At 41.9% G+C, this 20,288-nt stretch overlaps 1 long non-coding RNA gene across 1 annotated transcript in view; it reads right to left on the bottom strand.

The window, feature by feature from the left end:
- Positions 1-20,288, bottom strand: part of LOC144819241 (uncharacterized) — a 63,122-nt gene that overhangs the window by 25,301 nt on the left and 17,533 nt on the right. The window contains exon 2 of the long non-coding RNA XR_013607243.1: positions 15,748-15,893. This is a non-coding gene — a long non-coding RNA (uncharacterized LOC144819241). The remainder of the gene's footprint in view (positions 1-15,747; positions 15,894-20,288) is intronic.

Raw genomic sequence — 20,288 nt, 5'->3', positions numbered from 1 at the left:
TCCCTGCCAAGGCTGGAAATACTGGCAAGGGGGCTCCGGAGTCAGCGTGAGCCCCCTCCTTCTGCCGGCAGGCTGCAATCCACGCAAGGGCCCCGACGGGGCCGAAAAAGAAAGGTAAACTCCTGGGGAGGCCCCGAGATCGCCCCTCCCCGCGGGAGACTGTTGTTGGGCCCGGTTGGCCCTAATTAGCCAAAGAAGGCCCCTGAACTGGTTCAGACCGTGGATAAGGCCCTCTGGCGACTACGGGGCCATGAGAGATAACCCCTGCCTGGGGTAAAGTTGATTATTAGCTACTGCTGGGCCCGGATTAAGGGATTGTCCATATTTTGCCCAATGAAATGCTCACCCTAGCCTTGCCCATGGTTTACATTCAATGAAATGTACTTCGGCTCAAGGAGTTGGTCATTCCCATGTAATGAAAGGTTGATCCCTGTTACCCTGAAATGCTTTACCTATTCTTCATGAAATGTTTTACTTAATGACATGCTCATTCTTGCTACCTGAAATGTTTATTCTAGCCTAATGAAATGTTGGTTTACCGGGTAGGATGTTAGTTCTCCTGCATAATGAGATGTTGCACGATGTTTGATGAAATGTTCCTTCTGGTCTGATGAAATGTTTTAACCTTGTCTAACGCAGTGTTTCCTGAACCCCTACAGGTATATGATGAGATGTTTACTGCAGAGTAATGAAGCCTTTATTCCCCTGATGCAATGGTTATTGAAACATGTCTAACTTTGATGAAATGCCTGAATGAAATGCTCTGATAAATTGCTTTGAGGAAATGCTTTGATGAAATGGAGATACTGTGATTATTGATTACCCTGACGCTGCTCTAGATAAAAGCTATTTGATTTTTACTCAAACTCACTGCTGTGGTCTCAGTCATTGTGTGCGATCCCTGTCTCAGTGGATGTGTGTGCCGGATGGTCACTTTACACTTAAGCCTTCGGGTGCTTACCTGCTCAGGACAAGCTACCCCCCGGGGAACTAGTGACCCCAGTTCCCCGGGGGGTAGCTTGGCCCGAGTGTGTGCCTGGTCCCACACTATGCCAGGGTGTGGGACCAGGCACACAGTTTGCATCAGTGGAGCATGTGTGTGCTCTCTGTTACATCTGTGGCCTTTTCATTGACTTACATGTGCTCCACTACACTTTTGAAGTGGTGTGTGTGCTCCATAGCATTTGCTGAATTGGTGTGGGTGTTGTTACATTTGCTGCACTGGTGTGCATGTGTGTGCAGCGCTGTATTTTCAGCATTTGCATGCGTTTGTGTGTATATGGTAGTGTATCTGTGTGTGCTGTTTTGTGTTTTCTTCGGAGACTTGAATGTGCTCTGCTGCATTTGCTACTTGGATGTGTGTGTACTCTTAGCATTTGCAGAAATTATTTGCACTTTGCTGCATTTGCGGCTACAGCTTGTCTCGCTCTATTGGGAAAAGAAACTATGGATTGGTATGCAGCCAAATTGATTGCCAGGGGATGAGATTAATTCAAGCATTCCAACCATCACGTTGCTGTTTGTACTTCAATTCTTTAGGGACGGATAATAATTAATCAGGCTCGGAATAAATGTAAAAGTAATTTCAAGATATATTTGCCATTTGAAGCATGTACAGATCATTATTTATTAGGTGGCATGCTGCATTAAAAAAAAATATAGCTTTGGTTGTTAAAAGAAAAGTAGAGTAATAATACTAATAATGTGTCTCATTACTTTTAATTCCTGGTTGTAGGGAAGAAGCATGCTGCAGCAGAAAAGCCGATCTCACCGGCTGAACTCACTGAACCAGTTCCTCCATGCAGAACAGCCATCGTTGTAATACGCTCAAAACACACAAACAAAGAACCTCTCTCTGAAAAAACGTTTTTTTATATGGTAAAAGCAGGGAACACAAAACACGGCAATTACTTCATTCCGTTTTCGGTTCAGCATTTAAAACATATTATTTGTGACTGTTGTGAACATAGTGACTAGTGCAAAGCATATAGTGACACTTATATACAAATATATACAGATGGGGAACGGGGAGGGGTAATGTCTTTTGTTGGGGGGCCAGTATTATAAAGTTAGGATTCCAAGGAAACAGATGGTTAATGTCCAAGTTCATGGTGGTATCTTGGCCAAGTAAGAGCGTCGACGTTTCGACCCTATAGCGCCCCAATTGGTGGTCGCGGCGGGTCTTTATCAAGACAGGGGGTGAGGACGGGTGGGTCTGGATCCACAAGGGAAGCTTGTCAGTCGACCCTCGGTTCTGCAATCTAGGATAGTAGTGCTGGCGGTTCGAGCAGAGTCAAAGCGCCATCAGAGCTGTCAGGGTAAAGCTCGAACAGGAACCCTGACAGCTCTGATGTGCTTTGCACTAGTCACTATGTTCACAACAGTCACAAATAATATGTTTTAAATGCTGAACCGAAAACGGAATGAAGTAATTGCCGTGTTTTGTGTTCCCTGCTTTTACCATATAAAAAAACGTTTTTTCAGAGAGAGGTTCTTTGTTTGTGTGTTTTGAGCTTTTCAGCCTTCCTTTAAAGCAATATTAGCGCTCACCCGACAGAACCAATTTTGTTGTTAATCACGCATACCCAGGTTCTGAGGGACACAGGGTCACCCCTTTTTTGTTAATATATCGTTGTAATACGAGCAGGTACGTGAAGTGGTTTCTACCCAGCTTATAAGAACTAAGTCAGAGTTGCTCATGTTTTCTATTGTTGGTTGCAACGGCTGCACTAAAATGCAGCAAACTTTCCATTTGCCATTTTATTGTTCTGTATATATTCCTATTCTTACTCTTGTGGGCCAGGGACTTGTAAAATGGACATGCTCATTTTTCTGTAAATGCTGCTCTGCCTTTCATTGCTGTCACGTTTAAACCACAACATTGACCCAAAACTATCTCAATGAGCAAAAACAGCAAATAGCATGCATTTGTACATTTTTCTTTTGCCTTGATTGCAAAATACTCAACAGATATTGGTTGGTTATGTCAGAGAATGGGACCAATAGTGAAACTACTGCCATGATTTTGATGAAAAACCATATGTCCGTGCTGTTGCATACTCTGTGATATGTCTTGGCTGTACCCAGGAATTGTTGAAGTGTGTTATTTGCTGTTACAAATCAGAGTCTGATGTACACATTAGCTGCAATTTTGCTTTCTTCATTCTTTGCAAAAATGCACGCTCTTAGATTCCATTAAAAAACTGAATGCTCATTCTGTCTCTGCTAGGTACCAATAAGAATAATAAGTCCAAATGGTCACCATCATCATATGCTACTATTGGAAAATAACAGAAATAATAGATCCATCATTAGAAAGAGAATAACTTTAGTTCTTCTTATACTTGTATTAACTGGATGTTTTGTACTTCAGGCTTATTATTCCGTGGAGACTGTAGATGAGACCCAGAACAAACCTGGAAATACTTGAGCATAGGAAAAGAAAAGAAGACCAGGAACTTTACAGATAGAAAGATCTTTCTTATATATTGTTGTGCATTCTTCTCTTCTCCCTCTGAATAATTAAGTTGAGCGCAACTGATTTCCATCTTTCTGATTGACATTGAAGAGATTTCTAATGCCAAGTTCATCTGAGCAAAGTGAAGTTGCAGGTTCCTCTGACAAAAAAGAGGACGGGAAACGAAAAGCCAAGTACAGAAAGTACAATGACAGGTATATGGATTATGGTTTCACGTGTGTTCAGGTTAATATTGAGGAGCGTCCTCAATGTGCAATCTGTTTAAAAGTTTTGGCTCAGGAATCCATGCTTCCCAGTAAACTTAATCGGCATCTTGAAAGTCTTCACCCTAATGTGGTCGGAAAGCCAAGGGAATGTTTTGTAAGAAAAGTTGCAGAAGCCAAACTACAAAAATCCACTTTTTCAAAACAAAACAAAATTATTAGTAACGCCCTCCTGTCTTCATATAAAGTGGCCCATCTAGTTGCACAGAGTAAAAAAACCCACACAATAGCAGAAAAGCTGACTTAGCCTGCTGCTGTTGATACGGTAACAATCCTGCTCGGCGAAGATGTGGGTAAACAGCTGCTGAAAGTGCCTTTTTCTAATAATACTGATGGAGCAAGGTTGCACACGTAAAGCGACTTGCTTGTATTCAACCCTCGCTAATAACTTATAATGCACTAACTAACAAGTTTTGTGAACTAATAATTGCATTACACATCATAATGGGTGTCCGAGCGAAGCTTGCCTATGTGTTTTACAAATCGTAATCCGCTTGCATTAACATAGCCGCTGCTACGCGGGGTTTTCTATTGCGCGTGCGTCAGTCACACTCACGTGACATGATGTACGCTCAGCTTTGGTGGGTAACTTTTGCTTCTGCACACTAAGACTAAGATGGCTGCTCTGTGTCCTCACATGCAGGAAGCTTGCTCCACTGCTTTTGCTAAGCTGTTTGTTTTGCCTAATTATTAATGCAATAGTCAAAAATAAATAATGGGAATAGAGTAGAGATACATGGTATACAGTGCATTCATTTATTCTTGTTCTAAAACTGTTTCTTTTCTATTTTTCGGGTAACAATAATCTTGGGCCTGGGAGGCGTTATTACTCCAGCTTGAAAATCATACTGCCAGTAGGAGCGGAAGTCATTTGTCATTGAAACAAAGCCAAGGACAGTCTCAGCCAAGATGCGCCTGAGAAAGTCAATTAATGACCCCACGAGAGGAAGACCAACTGTACCAATGTTAATACATTGTATTCGATATTAAATTCTCCATTGTTGGGTGGAATAAAGATGCATGGGAAATATAAATTGATGGGCGGGAACACAAATATTAATGTTCATAGCAAAAGTTTCATTTTGGTATGGTGTGATGACCTCTTCTCATTCTTTTGTATAATCAACATTGGGGATCCTTACACTTGCAACATTGTGGGGTGGTACACTGCCCTGGAAAATGGTATAACTAGAGTAGGTTTAGCTAGTTAATTTGTCCGACTTGTCCGAATAGCTGACCTGTCACTGACCCAACACACTCAATAGGTGATCGAGAGCAGAGGTGTGGGCGAAGCACTCTGTCAGAAGGTTCGATAACCCAATCGGGGTTCTGGGAGTAGGGGTGCTGGCGGAGCACTCTGTCGGTGAATTTTATAATCCAATCGGGGTAAGACTGTTAGCTGCTGTGAGGGTTGTAGCGCTGGCGTATCAACTTTAACTGTGGGTGGCGGTGTGATTTTATGTATTAACAAAAATTGTTCGTACCTGTTTAATGTTTTCTGGAATCCCCGGGGGCAGAATAGCGGGCGGTAAATGGAAGCCACACTGCAGTGAGGTCACTTACCTGTGGGAAATAAGTGCATGGTTAGGTAGAACCGGAAGCACTATTTAGGGATTTTCTGTATAAATGTGTGAATAAATGATAGCAAAGAGACTTTTTTTGTGATATCCCCTAGAAAGGGTCACACGGAAGGAGTAGCAGGTTCTTCTGAGCTTGATTGATAGCAGAGGGGTTCGCTGGTGAAACTTTGGCCTCAGTATATCCCAGAGAGGATAAGTCTGAGGGAGTAGCAGGTTCTCTAATGCTTGCGTGAAGGGTAGACGGAAGGGATCTACTCGTAGTATATGAAGAGAAAATGAAGAGAAAATGGAAGGGATTTACTCGTAGTGAGTGGAATTTACCTTTCCTCTGAATCAGTCACTCAGGTACAGTGGCGAATGTTTTTACGTTGTTGAATAATAAATTCTGCATTTAAAGGTGAAAAGAGGGAGTCAGTCGCAGTGCTGCGCTGACGCCACTCAGAGCCCCGCTGGTATTGGTTGACAGCGGGCGTGTTAGCTGAGATAGTATTTGTAAAGGAGGGGTGAGTACAGGAACGTGAGAACTAGTCTCACAGGAAAAGCTGCGCAACTATTGGTTGAATAAATTTGAATTCTAACAGCCTGATTCATCAACGGGCCGTTTTGCGAGCCCCTAATAGCGATTCATAGCGAATCGCTATTGAGGACTCGCAAAACGGTATTCATGTAGGAATTGCTAAATAAATAGCGATTCCTACACATTCCTTATTGGCGAGTAACAATTTGCTACTCGCAAATAAGGAATAACTCCCCATTCATTCCTATGGGCCAAAAGGCCCATAGGAATGAATGGGGAGTATCCCTTATTTGCGAGTAGCAATTTGCTACTCGCAAATAAGATAGCGATTTTAAGGGTGCCAGGGGTGTCCAAAGGACACCCTGTAGCACCCCTTAAATGCACATTTGAACAGGTGTTGCGCACACACATGTCCAAAGGACATGTGTGTGTGTAACATGCAAAAGAAAAAAATGCACTAAAGTGCTTTTTACACTATTTTCGCAATTTACCACCAAGTCAGACTTGGTGGTAAATTGAGACCAAATATTGCGATTTCGCTATTTCTAATTGGTTGATGAATTGCATTTAAGGAATCTCTATTAGAGATTCCTTAAATCCAATTCCTCGCAAATATGCGATTTCGGTAATAGTGATTTTTGCATTTGGGATGATGAATCCCAAATGCAAAAATCGCACTCACAAAGGGCCAGATTCTCAGAATCTGGCCCTTTGCGAGCGCAAATCAGCTTGATGAATCAGGCTGTAAGTTTTGATTGGTCACTGAATAATAAGAGACGCGCTGGTATTGGAAGTATTTTGTAAACAATTGTGAATCACCATATAAGTCTAATTTTTTTTATTATATGTGGCATTTAGATCCAGGATTTATAGCAAATCGACCTGATAGAAGATACTTGGGTTTTGCAAAAGAATAGATGATAAGAGGTAGACCTTATATCATGTACGGAGGTGAAAGAAAAATGTAATTCGTCAAGAGAATAAAGAATTTCTTTAAAAAGGATAAACCGATTAAGACTAGAGAAGGAATTATCTTTCCACCACCGAATATGCCCGCATCATACATGATGTTTGAAAGAGGCTATCACACTTGTGTGTGGTTAGAGAATTGGGTAGAATACACTAAAGATGACGGAGTTTTAGCATTCCCAGAACATGGTACCTTTAATGGTAGAGTTTTGTACAATTTGAGAAATTGCATGCATGAGTTAGACCCCAGACCTAGACTTACGCAATATGAGGCACTAGAAGAATGGGAGATTGAGGCTTTTGAGCGAGACAGACCCAGAAGTGACAGAGGACTGAGTAAGTTTTATCCTAAGTTTCCGCTTGAGAATAGAAATAAGCAAATGAAACAATGGAGACGGTCCATGATGGTGGAAGGGTTGTATCCTGTATTTACTCAAGAAAATACGTCAGGAAGTATAAGTACAGACAAAACAAGTAATCCGATGATTAGTGATAATCCAGAAGATGATTATTTGGAGGATTTATTAATGAAAAATCCACCACCATATAATGAGGAACCAAGCAGGAGTATTTCTATTGCTCCGTTTTTGAAACCGCCTTTGATTCTACAAGTAATACATGAAACTTCATTAGAAAAAGTATTACAAGAAAAGGAAAGAGAAGCATTGAATAAACAGAGAAGCAAGTTAATTCAGAAAATATCCCAATTAAATACAAGTCCTGAAGCCCTGACAATTCCGGTAACTATTGGCCCGGTCGTTCCTTTGTACGGAGATAAGCAATCTAGTCCTAAAACTCCTGTTCTAACTACACCTGTAGCGCAGCCACAAAAAGAAACATTAATAGTGGATGATCAAGCAAGTGAATGTGAATCAGTAATTTCCCTTATGGATTTACCTATAAGAGAGCCTGAAAGAAATTCAGTCAGGAAAAGTACTTCCCGAAATTCTAGAGAGGTACAAATGGAAACATCATCAGGTACAATGAATACCACAGTAGTTACCCCAGAAGAAATAGAAAGATGGTTATGAGAAATAGAAAAACCAAAGTCACAGCCAAAAGTATTAGACGTATTTAAATGAAGGGTCGAATTAGAAGAAAGGATTGCTGGAAATGTGGGATTAGATAGATTAAATACATTCAGTGAAGATCAATTATTGTTCATATGTAAGAGCATTACTAGAAATACAAGGGTGTTTCATGAAAAACTAATGGATACGGCATCCAATATGTGAATTGACATTGGTAAATCTAAAGTGTTACAGAAACCATACCGAGCTGAATTTTCTGACAAAGATTTGGAAAACATGAATGTGTCAGGTAGAAAGGTTCAAATTAAGGAGTCATATCGTTATTGCAAAAATGGGGTGACGTAGATAGATGGAAAACTAGGTGGGCAAAGAAAAAGGAAGAGGCTCAAGCAAAACGAACTGCATCTGAATATGTGTTAAAGGAAGCATAAAAAGTAGAAAGGCTGTGTCCCATGAGAGAAGTGCCAGGTGGAGGTTATGTACATGTCCCATGGTCCCGACAAGATATTTTGTCATTTACAAATGACTTCCCAAAACTTTGAGAAAAACCTGTAGAGTGGTACAGACAAGTCGAAAGATTTGTAAAAGTTTCGCAGTGCCTCTTAAAAGATTTAGATGGATATGTGACATTGTTGTTCCTGTAGATTTATGGACTGAATGTAAAATTGCTATTGATTGGCCTAGTGAGGAATACCCTAAGACAGGAGCCCCTCTGAGGAGGTAATGAAAAAATACAACCAAGTAATACTCTACCTCAAGGGGAAAGTACCTGCAAAGGAAACTGATTGGACTAGAATAGATAGAACCACTCAGAATAAAGATGAATCTGTACATGCGTATTATGAACGACTATTACAAGTGTTCAAACAGTATAGTGGGTTAGATAATATCGACATGAAAGACATGACTCATTTCATATATCGGTTTGTGTCTGGATTAAGACCAGAAATTTCCCAATGGATTAAGGATCATAAAAACTGCTGGCAGGCCAAACCGATTGATGAAATCCTTAAATATGCCAAATACTGTGAAGATGAAATAGACAATAAAAGAAAAGAATTACAAGAAAAGGTAATGTGGGCACAAGTGTAATTAGCAGAACAACAAGAACTCCAATTAAGCCAAATGAACAGTAACCAGACACAAGGAGATGGTAACGAGGGCAAGCCCAGGGGAAAATTCAATAGGGAGGAAGCTAAGAAAAAGTTTCCTTGTCATGGGTGCGGCAAGTTGGGGCATTGGAGAAACGAGTGTAAGGCTGTACAAAGCCGTAATGTCTCCACTAACAATTTGAATCCACAGACGCAGAATGGGGTGCCACGGAAACAGCAACAGCAGGTAATACAAAACCAGTTACCACTTGCCCCTATGCCAGATTCCGTGAGCAAGAAAAATTACAGTGTGGATACCACAAATTGGGAGGGAAGTGGTAGGAGAGACAAAACAACATCACAATTTCTTTTGAGTGATACGTTTTTCAGTGAAGACACCTACTGACGGTGCCTGAGAGGGGAGGACGAGGAATGCGTACTTGGCGCATCCTTTCCGGTAGATCAGTCAGGTCCATATATTGAGGGAAATGATGTTACCTTTTTGTTGGACACTGGTGCTACCCGTTCTAATGTGAGAACAGCAGACGTTCCAAACCTACCTCTCTCGGGAGAAGTGATCCAAGTAGTGGGCTTTTCTAATAAACAAATTAGTACCCCAGTCACAGAACCAATGGAAGTTAAAATAGACAATTTTAAAGAAATGCACAGATTTGTTGTGTGCGACTCAAGTCCAGTAAATCTGTTAGGCAGGGACTTGTGTAAAATGAATTGCACAATCTTTTGCTCAGCAAGTGTTGTAGAAATTCAGACCCCATATGAAGATGGCATTTATAAATTAATGCTGGGAAAACAAGAGACCGAAAATAAAAAGCTGACTATAGAAAACATGCCCAATGAGTTACAGCATACAGTGAATCCTGTTGTGTGGGATTTCACTGGAAAAGATGTTGGATTAATGGCAAATGTAGATCCAATAAAAGTGACAGTGAAAGAAGGTGCAGTTTACCCAAATACTCGACAGTACAGAATGAGCGCAGAAATTAAAGCAGGTGTTGCAGCAGAAATAAAGCGTTTGGTTGAAACAGGCATTTTACAAGAAATAATGAGTAGTCCATGTAATTCACCCATAATTGGCATCAAGAAGCCAAGCGGAAAGTACAGGGTCGTACAGGACCTCCGCAAAATTAATAAGATTGTTGTCCCATGCTGTCCAGCTGTGCCAAACCCTGCGGTGATTCTGTATCAGATACCATGGGAAGCTGGATGGTTTACCGTCATAGATTTGTGTCATGCATTTTTCTCGATTCCATTACATTCAGATAGCAAATTTCTTTTGAATTCGACAGTCATGTGTACGTTTGGAACTGCATTCCACAAGGGTATACAGAAAGCCCATTGATTTTTAATCAGATTTTGAAAAAGTGTCTTGAGTCTTTGGTGCTGCCCGGACAGTCAGTCTTGGTGCAGTATATAGACGACCTATTGGTGGCGTCTAAAACGCGAAAAGACTGTGTTGTGGATATCATTGCTTTACAGAATCATTTGGCTGGGGGAGGACATAAAGTGTCACCTGAAAAACTGCAATTCTGCACCACATCAGTGAAATATCTGGGGCACCAGATCAAAAAAGGTGTTAGAAAAGTTACTACAGAAAGAATCAGAATAATTCAAAACATGCATTTGCTTCAAACTCAAAAGGAGATCAGAATGTCTCTTGGAGTTGTAAGTTATTGCAGGCAATGGATTGTGGGATTTGCAGTTCTAGCAAAGCCACTGATACAAATGACAAAGAAGAGTGCAAGAGAACCAGTAGAATGGGATGATGAAAGCATGACTGCTTTCCTAAAATTCCGAGAATGTCTGTGTACAGCTCCAGCACTAGGAATGCCAGATTGTTCCAAACATTTCACACTGTTCTGTGACACTCGAGATAATTGTGCACTTTCTGTTCTGACCCAAATTCACGGTCTGATGAGACGTCCTGTGGCATACCTTTCTTCCACACTGGACCCAATGGCATCTGCATTGCCAGGATGTCTCAAAGCAGTAGCTGCAACTTGCATGAGTCTTGAGCAAAGTGAGTCTATCATTATGGGACATCCAGTTACGTTGTATGTTCCACATGCAGTTGTGATTTTGTTAACAAGGAGCAAGACTCAGTACCTAACTCCTAGTCGGCTGACTAAGTATGAGCGGATCCTTGTAGGTGCAGGAAATGTGACCATTGCTAGGTGCAATATTTTGAACCCTGCAACCCTGTTATCTGATTCACACTTTGCAGAAGTGAGAGGAGAAGTCGAACATGATTGTATCGACTTGACTGAATACAGTACTAAACCACGTCCAGATATAAGAGAAGAGCCATTAATAAATTCAGAATATGAGCTATTTGTAGATGGTTCATGCATGAGACATGAGGAAGGAGGTTTAAGTGCTGCCTATGCTGTGTGCACATTGGGAGGCCCAGTTGTAGCATCCTATTTACCTGGAGTCAAGTTTGCACAAATAGCCGAATTGGTTGCATTCACAAAAGCTTGCAAATTTGGGAAAAATTGGAAAGTAACCATTTACACTGATAGTAAGTGTGGTTACGGTGTTGTGCACGACTTTGACCAACTCTGGATGCAGAGGGAGTTTCTGACTTCTTCAGGTACTCCTATTAAAATGGTCAATATGTAAAGGATTTGCTTGAAGCAATTCAATTGCCAAAAGAAGTGGCTGTGGTCAAGTGTGCTGCTCACCAATCTGGAAATTACAAAGTGACAGCTGGTAACCAATATGCTGACCAGTTAGCCCAGCATTGTGCCAAATATAAAATGGCTGTAAACAGGAAAGTTGAAACGAGTCGAAACAGCTGACAACTTATGTTGCTTGATGGTGTGAGAACATGGGAGGAAGTGAGAGATTTGCAGAATGAGGCAGAACCAAAGAAAAGGGAAGAATGGAGGAAAATAGGTTGTCAGAGAAGGGTTGAAGATGGTGTCATCATTTACCTTGATGGTAGGCCTGTGTTACCAAACTGTATGCTTGCTCCTATGGCTAGGATGTATCACGGAGATTCACATTTTGGGCGGGATGCCATGATAAGACTGTTCAGACAATCATGGTTCAATGCGAAATTCAGGAACATAGCAGAAGCACTTTGCCAGAGGTGTTTAATTTGTCAACAAATGAATCCTGGAAAGAAAACTATAGTGGTACCAGGAAAAATTGGTGAAGCAGAAGGTCTCTTCACACGATTACAGATTGATTTCATTCAGTTACCCCCTTGTAGAGGTCTAAAATACATTCTTGTTATTGTCTACCTATTTTCAAAATGGGTGGAAGCCTACCCCACAAAGAAAAATGATGGCATCACTATAGCCAAACTCTTACTCAGAGAGCTCATCTCAAGGTTCGGTTTTCCAGTAACAATTGAATCAGACAGAGGAAAACATTTTAATAGTGAAATAATTGGTCTAATCTGTGAAGCATTCACAATTGAGCAAAAGCTGCACTGTGCATACCGCCCAGAGGCTTCTGGAGTAGTAGAACAACTGAATGGCACAATCAAGTCAAGATTGGGAAAGATGTATGAATCTACCCGATTAGAGTGGCCAGATGCTTTACCTCTTGTTCTGATGGGGCTCAGAAGTATTCCAGACAGGAAAACAGGCTTGAGTCCTCCTCATGAGATACTCATGGGAAGAGCAATGAGGCAAGCATGAGTACCAGGACACAAGCGGCTAAATATATCTGATGACTTAGTACTGGAGTACTGCAAAGAACTGGCTGACCGAGTGCATTCTATCGCTCACCAGGTTGGGGAAGACGCAGTCACCAGACAAGCAACTCCAGCACATGACCAGAACCCAGGTGATTGGGTAGTGTTAAAGAAACACACTCGGAAATCTTGCCTAGCACCAAGGTGGTGAAGACCACGTCAAGTAGTTTTGGTAACTACCACAGCTGTAAAGTGTGCAGGAGTTCCACACTGGATTCATGCCAGTCACACGAAAAGAGTGACTGAACCTGATGAAGACGAAGCTGAAGGTTGTGCTGCTGAGGGGTCTCAAAATATCGATCCTGAAGTATCTGAAGAGGAACGACCGAGCACCAGTCAGGATGATTGGATTCCAGTAGTCGATATACCTGCAGAGTATGTGAGAACCAGAAGCCAGACTTATCTAGATAGTCGGAGCGATAGTGAGGATGAGACAGGTTTATAAGAACGTACTCAGGTTACAGAAATCCAAGTCAGTAGTAACTCTGAGGAGGACCAGATAAGGAAAGATCAAGATAATCAGACAATCAACACCCCACCAAGAACTCCTGAGTCTGAGGAGGGACAGACAGGCTTTAGGGCGGAAGCTCAGGCGCAAGAGTTTGAAGAGCCCGAGCAGGACCAGATAGGTGTAGAAAATCGTGTTCATGAAGAAGAAGGCGAATCAAATCAAAGTCAAAGTCAAGTCCAGCAAACATCTGAACAAGGCCAGATTAGTAACCAGGCAGAAGAAACAGAAATAATTCCTGGACCTAGTCAGATGGAGAGGGATACAGAGGACAGCATTGAAATAGATGTGCATCAACTGAATGAAAATAAAAGAACATTTGAAGAAGGACAGAGCGCAGTGCCAGCTAAAAGACTCAGAAAAGGAGACAAGTGGCCTAGATTTGTTAAAAGACTGATATTTCGCCTTGAAAGAATAGATGAAGAACCAGAACAAGTGAATGAGATATCAAGTCAAGCTGGACCATCCACAGTACAACCCAGAAGGAGAAGTCCACGTTTAAAGAGACTAAATAATAAATTCAGAGGCCCTGAATGGACTTACGTCATTCTTGAAGATTTTGAAAACTTAGAAATAAGTGACGAAAGTGATGTTGAATTAGTTGCTGAGCAAACTGACGAAGAAGTGAGACCAACTTGAGAAAATACACAGGTTAAAAGAATGTGTAAGAGTTACAAAGAGGGGTTAAGACTCCTTAATCAAAAATGGCTGATCATACTGTTAATGCAAGACCGAAAAGAAACTGTTTAAAAACATGCTGTAGAATATGCACATTTAGCATAGTGATAGTACTCGTAGTATGGTTAGGACTGACAGTAGATATTCCGTATATAATGAGTACAGACATAAAGAATGACACTAACATACATGAGAAGGTAGATGCACCAGAAAAGGTAGATATACACGAAAAGGCACTTAGTATCAGACAAAAGCAAACAGATTTAGAAGCATCAGAGATTACACTAGGATTACACTATAGTAGAATTAGAAATAGAACACACTTGAATGTATTTGCTAATCTATTAGTACACTATGTAGAAGCTATGGAAATTAGTGACTGTTATGTTTGTATGAAGTTACCGACATCTGTAGCTGAGGGTGTTAACTTACCATCACTTACCCCTGACCTATGGAATTTCATGTAGTATTTTAGCTAGTTTATTCTATAAGAGAGGACCTTTACAGTATTATTATTGTAACTCAGATGTGATCTTTTCTGAACTCCCTATACGTAGTAACCTGGGGGAAGATGTACCAACATAACCATTTGCGATTTTTAAATAGCGATTTTTAAGGAATCGCTATTTAGAAATCGCAAAATGGCATGTATGTAAAAAATCGCTATTTTTTTGCGTTTTCTTAATCTTCCTTATTTGCGAATTCGCAATTTGAGAATTCGCAAATAAGGAATAATTTCCCATTCATTCCTATGGGCCAGGAGGCCCATAGGAATGATTGTGAAATACATCTCAATTTGCGATTCGCAATTTGCTAATCGCAAATTGAGAATAATTTCAAGGGTGCAGGGGTGTCTCAAGGACACCCTGCTGCACCCCTGAAATGTACATGTGTGTGCATATGGCGCACATACATGCCCTATGGGCATGTGTGTGCGTCACATGCCACCTTCAAAAATACAAAATTGTGCATTTTTTGAAGAATTTGCAAATTACCATCAACTACAAGTTGGTGGTAATTTGCGATTTCTTAACCAAAATTTGCAATTAAAAAATGCTACATACATAGCATTTAAGGAATTGCAAACTTTGGTTAAGAAATCGCAAATTACCACCAACTTGTAGTTGATGGTAATTTGCTATGGCAAAATAAGGAATCGCAAATTTTTGCGATTCCTTATTTTGCGAATTTTCGATGCATGCCAAAACATTTCTCCTCGTTGCGCCTATAGGGTGGCGTAGCATTCAGACGCATTTCCAGATTTACGATTTCTCGTAAATCTTGAGATGTGTCTTGTTCTATGGGTGTTGTGTGGGAACACCCACAGCAACACCCATGTAATGTCCCTTCAACGCAAAGTGCTGCGTGTGAAGGGCCCGTGTTTACAAGGAGAGGAAAAGTCACGCAGGGTGGCTTTTCGTGACTTTTCCTCTCCTTGTAAATATGGCGGAGCCCCCTCCGCTACCAGTATGCGAAAAGTGACAGGCTTGGGGCGGGAGCTTGTAAATCTGCTCCTCAGTGTTTAAATGTGATGCTCATATGGGCATAATATCTGATATTTGTCATTGCTTGATGTTGCTTGTGAGAAAGTGTCACTCATAGTGGTTGAATGTTACTCATAAGTACACTGAAACTATCTAAAAGGAACAGGTGAGCAATCTGAAACCTTGGCAGCTGTGCAGGTAATGGGTCCATGCTGTGTCTTTAATGTGCTTCCACCGCTGGTGAAGAGACAACTCTGCAGCGCCAAAAGACTGTCAGTAACACCGCCTTCCCACAATCCTCTGCGTAATATCTGCATACAAACCGTCATTGCGTGTCCCTTTCACTTCTAGAGGCATAATAAATATCAATTTTAATTAATCCTGAACACTCAAATTATGTTGAATATTTTTGTACCACACTCACCATTGATCGTATCAAGTTGCAGCCTCGCACTAACATTGTCAGGTTATTCTATTTCTAGAATTCGCTCTTCAACAAGCCTTTGCTGTTTCCCACAGTCCTTTTCTCAATATTTGCATACAAATGCTTATTGCGCGTTCCTTTCACGTCTAGAGGCATAAAGAAACATTAAAATGAATCTTGTATGCTCAGATTATGCTGAACGATTTTGTACTAGCTTTACATTGTTGATCGTGACGACATGCAGCCTCGCACTAACATTATCAGCTGATGATATTTTTGGGATTCGCTCTTCAGTCACACTATTATATGTACGAGTCATGTGTTGATCCTGGGGTGAGTGATCACGCGCACTTCGTGTGGCCGTGAGAATCATTTCTAGAATTTTTGGAACTTCAAACTAGAAGCTCTTTATAAATAAGTAAAGATATATTGATTATGCTAAAGGATTGACAAAACCTGGGGAGCTTGTGTACGGCTTGATTCCATGTTATTCGCTGTGGGTAAATATAAGTTCTGCCCAGGAGCAGCCCGAGCCCCCTTGTCTCTGCTCTCCTCACACCTCCTGATCACAAACGCGCGCCTGCTTTAGGGAGAAAGAAGATTCGAGAAGCCGCGCCGCAGAGAGGAGGAGGGTGAAATGAGGAGAAGGATGAAATGAGCAGACGGGTTCATTTCTTCACGAGAGGGGTGCGGGGGGCGGGCTTTGCTCTCTGTAAAGCAGAGGGGACAAGTGGGGGCTGCTTTCTTCCTTCTTGAGTCCTCCGCCCCTCTCGTGAAGAAAGTAATCCGTCTCCTCATTTCACCCTTCTGCTCTGCAAAGCCCACTGCAGTTTCTCCTCATTTCACCCTTCTTCTGTAGCGATCGGCAAAGGTTTCTGTTATAAATGAAAAGTTGACTCCATAAGCTGGTAAGTGAAGTAGAGGTTTATTTGCAGTACAGGTATAGGTAGAACAGCCTCCCCGTCCAACCACAGCTCCAACTGTCAACCTGGCAAAGGAGAGTTCCAGAACTTAGAACCTAGGGAGGAATCCAGAGTGCTGACGCAAGAAAGAAGCAAAGCACTGTACAACATATCTCCCCTCTTTGTAAGGAAAGGAAACACGGAAAAGAATTAAGAAACACTAATGTACATAATCATTTAAGTACATGGGTGGACGACGGGAGCGAGAGCTCCTCAAACCAGCATCAAGCAAGGAAGAGGAGGAAGAAACAGGATCACAAGATACAGAGGCAGGAGCAAGAGAAACAGGAGCAGAAGAATTAACCGCAGAACCATTATAGTATGAACATGAAGATGTGGAGGCATCACCACCACCCACCTCCCCCCGTCCAGTTGACAAGGGGTTGAGCACAGAAGGACCACCAGAAGACAGTAAATAACCATTACAACCAACACTCTGAGGAGGAAACAGGTCATCAGAAGAAGAGTCTTTACGTTTCTGATAGAGAGCTACTCTGCGGTAGTTCCAACTTTCACCATTGGCTAAGACGATGAAATGAGGAAAAACCTTCTTGACTCTGTAAGGACCCCTAAACTTGCTGAGACCCTTAGCAAGTCTTCCCGGCTTAACTTTAACTAGGTCACCAACAGAGATGGGAAGGAGGGTATTGTCATGAATTAAGGGGACATCGCCGCCAGAACCCTTTAACCAAGCAGGGGTCAATTTGCTTACAGGAATGCGACCACGCATAAATTCAAAAGGAGACTTTTCACCACTCTTGTGAGGTGTGGAGCGATAGGCCCAGACCATCTCCTGGACACGCTCATCAGAGAAGCAACCAGTCTCAACAAACATCTGAATCACACCCTTGACAAGGCGATTCACCCTTTCGCAAAGGCCATTACCCTGTGGGTTGTAAAGACTAGTCTTCTGATGCCTGATGCCACACTCATTAACAAATGAAGTCATTTTCGAGGAGGTGAGTTGAGTCCCATTGTCTGAGATGAGGACACAAGGATACCCCTCGTTGATAAAAATACCCTTCAAAAACTTAATGGTGACATCAGTGGTGATCTCTTTTACAAATTGTACACACAGCCATTTTGAAAAACAATCGATTAGAACAATTGCGAAACGGTGGTCGGTGGGTAATTCACTCATGGGACCTATAAAGTCTATGCAGACACTGTGCCAGGGAGTATCATCAAAAGCAATTTTGTGTGCGGACCGAGAGCCCAAGACCTTGAGGCGCTTCTCCCCTTCTTTGCAGAAGCTACACTTTAGAACACAATCAACTGCATCATTGTCAATAGAGGGCCACCAAAAGTTCTGTTTGACACGGCGTTGAGTGAGACTTTGACCCAAATGTCCCTCATGGGCCAAGTCTAGAATCCTCCTTCTTAATAGTCTGGGAGGGACAAAACGATCATCTCGCATCAAAACATCTTTACCTTCTAAAGAAAGTTCATCTAAAATTTTCGGGAAAGGTCTGACAGAAGGACTAACCGTACTTTCTCTCCTAGTACCATTAGAGACAAGACTGATAACAGCCTTCAAGGTCAGATCTTCTTCCATTCCTTTGGACCATTCATCACGGGAAAATGAACCACCGCCCACCAACAAAACATCCTCCATAACAGCAACCGCTAGATCATCAGACGTGAACTCAGAACCACCACAAGTGGAAGGAATAGGGAGCCTGGACAGGCAATCTGCTTGGATATTCCTCCACCCGTGGACAAATTCGATCTCACACTGATAATCTTGCAAGCGAGAAGCTAGTCTCGCCAACCTTGGGGAGCCCTTACCAGCCCCACCCGGAGCTAAGATGTTTAAAAGGGGTTTGTGGTCTGTACGCAAAACGAACTTGTAACCCCACAAGTAGGTACGAAAGTAGCTTGTTCCCCAGACAGCGGCAAGAGCCTCACGCTCTATTACCGAGTAGTTAGACTCAGAGGTGGACAAAGGCCTAGACGCGAAAGCTATGGTTTTCTCCACACTGCCATGTCTTTGTAAAAGGACCGCACCAAGGCCAATGGCACTGGCGTCAACCATGAGAATAGAGGACCGAGCAGTGTCAAAAGGGGTGAGTACATCTGCAGTTTTGAGTTCCCCTTTGATCAATTTAAAACAAGATTCGTGCTCAGTGGTCCAACAAAATTTGACACCTTTTTTAAGTAAGGATCTGAGGGAAGCAGTCTTGGAAGAGAAATCTCTTACAAATTTTGAATAAAACTCGATCAAGCCCATAAAGGACCGAAGTTGATCCTTATCCACTGGGGAGGGTGCTAACTCAATGGCTTCAAGTAAGTTTTTCTTGGGTTTGATGCCTTCTTCCGACAAGCAAAATCCTAAGTACTCTATTTCTCTCAACAGAAAGGCACACTTCTCTTTTCTTAATGTCAAACCAGCCTCATCCACTCTACGTAACACATCTTGTAAGATTTTGTTGTGCTCCTGTAGAGAGTTGCCATAAATCAAGATATCATCTTGAAAGTACAGTACCTTATCAAGACCCTTAAAGACTTCAGAGACAAGTCTCTGGAACACGCTAGCAGCTGAGACTAGCCCAAAAGGTAGTCTGGTGAATTGAAATGTGCCCTCACTGGTGATAAAGGCAGTTAAATGCTTTGAGCTTTCGTCCAGGCAAATTTGATGGTAGGCGTGTTTAAGGTCCAATTTACTAAAGAACCTTGCTCCTTTAAGGGTTGAAACTAATTCGCCAATGTTTGGTAGGGGAAATACGTCAGCTACAACACACTTATTTAGGGAGCGAAGATCCACACAGAACCTGATCTTGTTGTCTGGTTTCTGTGAGATCACAACAGGCGAAACCCAAGGAGATGCTTCTATGGGTTTGATGATACCCCCTTGGAGCATCTCCTCAAGAGTAGCCTTAACTTCGTCCCGCAAAGCAAAGGGCACCCTCCTTACTTTGTGTTGTACAGGTGAACTGCCCTCCTTGAGAACTATGCGATGAGAGTAGCCAATCAGCTCACCCAACTGATCCCTAAACACATTTTTAAATCGGGCCAATATATCCTCCATGGATGAGGTCTCGACAATTGAAATAGGATTATCAGATCTAGGATCAACCACTATGTGCAGATCATATTGATGATGACGGCCTAAAATTGCTGGTCCATCTGCAGATATATATATTTTACCACAAGCTGATCTTCCTTTGAAAACAATATCAGCTTCGAAGAAGCCCAGTATGTCAATTTTCTCCCCCTGGTAACCAGACGGGAAGATGTCGCATGTCTTCAAAACTCTTTCACCCCACACTCTCTTCATCAAAGAATTGGGGATTATGGTCCACTTTGAACCAGTGTCAACCATAAGTGTAATAACTTTCCCATCAATTACAAAATCATCCTTAAAAGGATTACCTCTCTGGTTATCACACGCGCACACAGTGTCAGTCACAACTAAGATTTTGTTGACATCACGTCTCAAATCAACACATTCATTAACAACTGTAATTCTCGAATTATTCTTATTCTTACACATTTTAGCGAAGTGCCCCGTCTTACCACACCGTAGACACTCTTTGTTGTTTGCAAAACAAAATTTCCCCTCCGAAGAATGGGAAAAAC

The sequence above is a fragment of the Lissotriton helveticus genome, chromosome 2_1 (genome assembly GCF_964261635.1).
Source record: "Lissotriton helveticus chromosome 2_1, aLisHel1.1, whole genome shotgun sequence".
In the NCBI taxonomy this organism is placed as follows: Eukaryota; Metazoa; Chordata; class Amphibia; order Caudata; family Salamandridae; genus Lissotriton; species Lissotriton helveticus.
The sequence above is the reverse complement of the archived record's forward strand: the minus strand, read 5'-3'. Positions and strand labels throughout refer to the sequence as shown.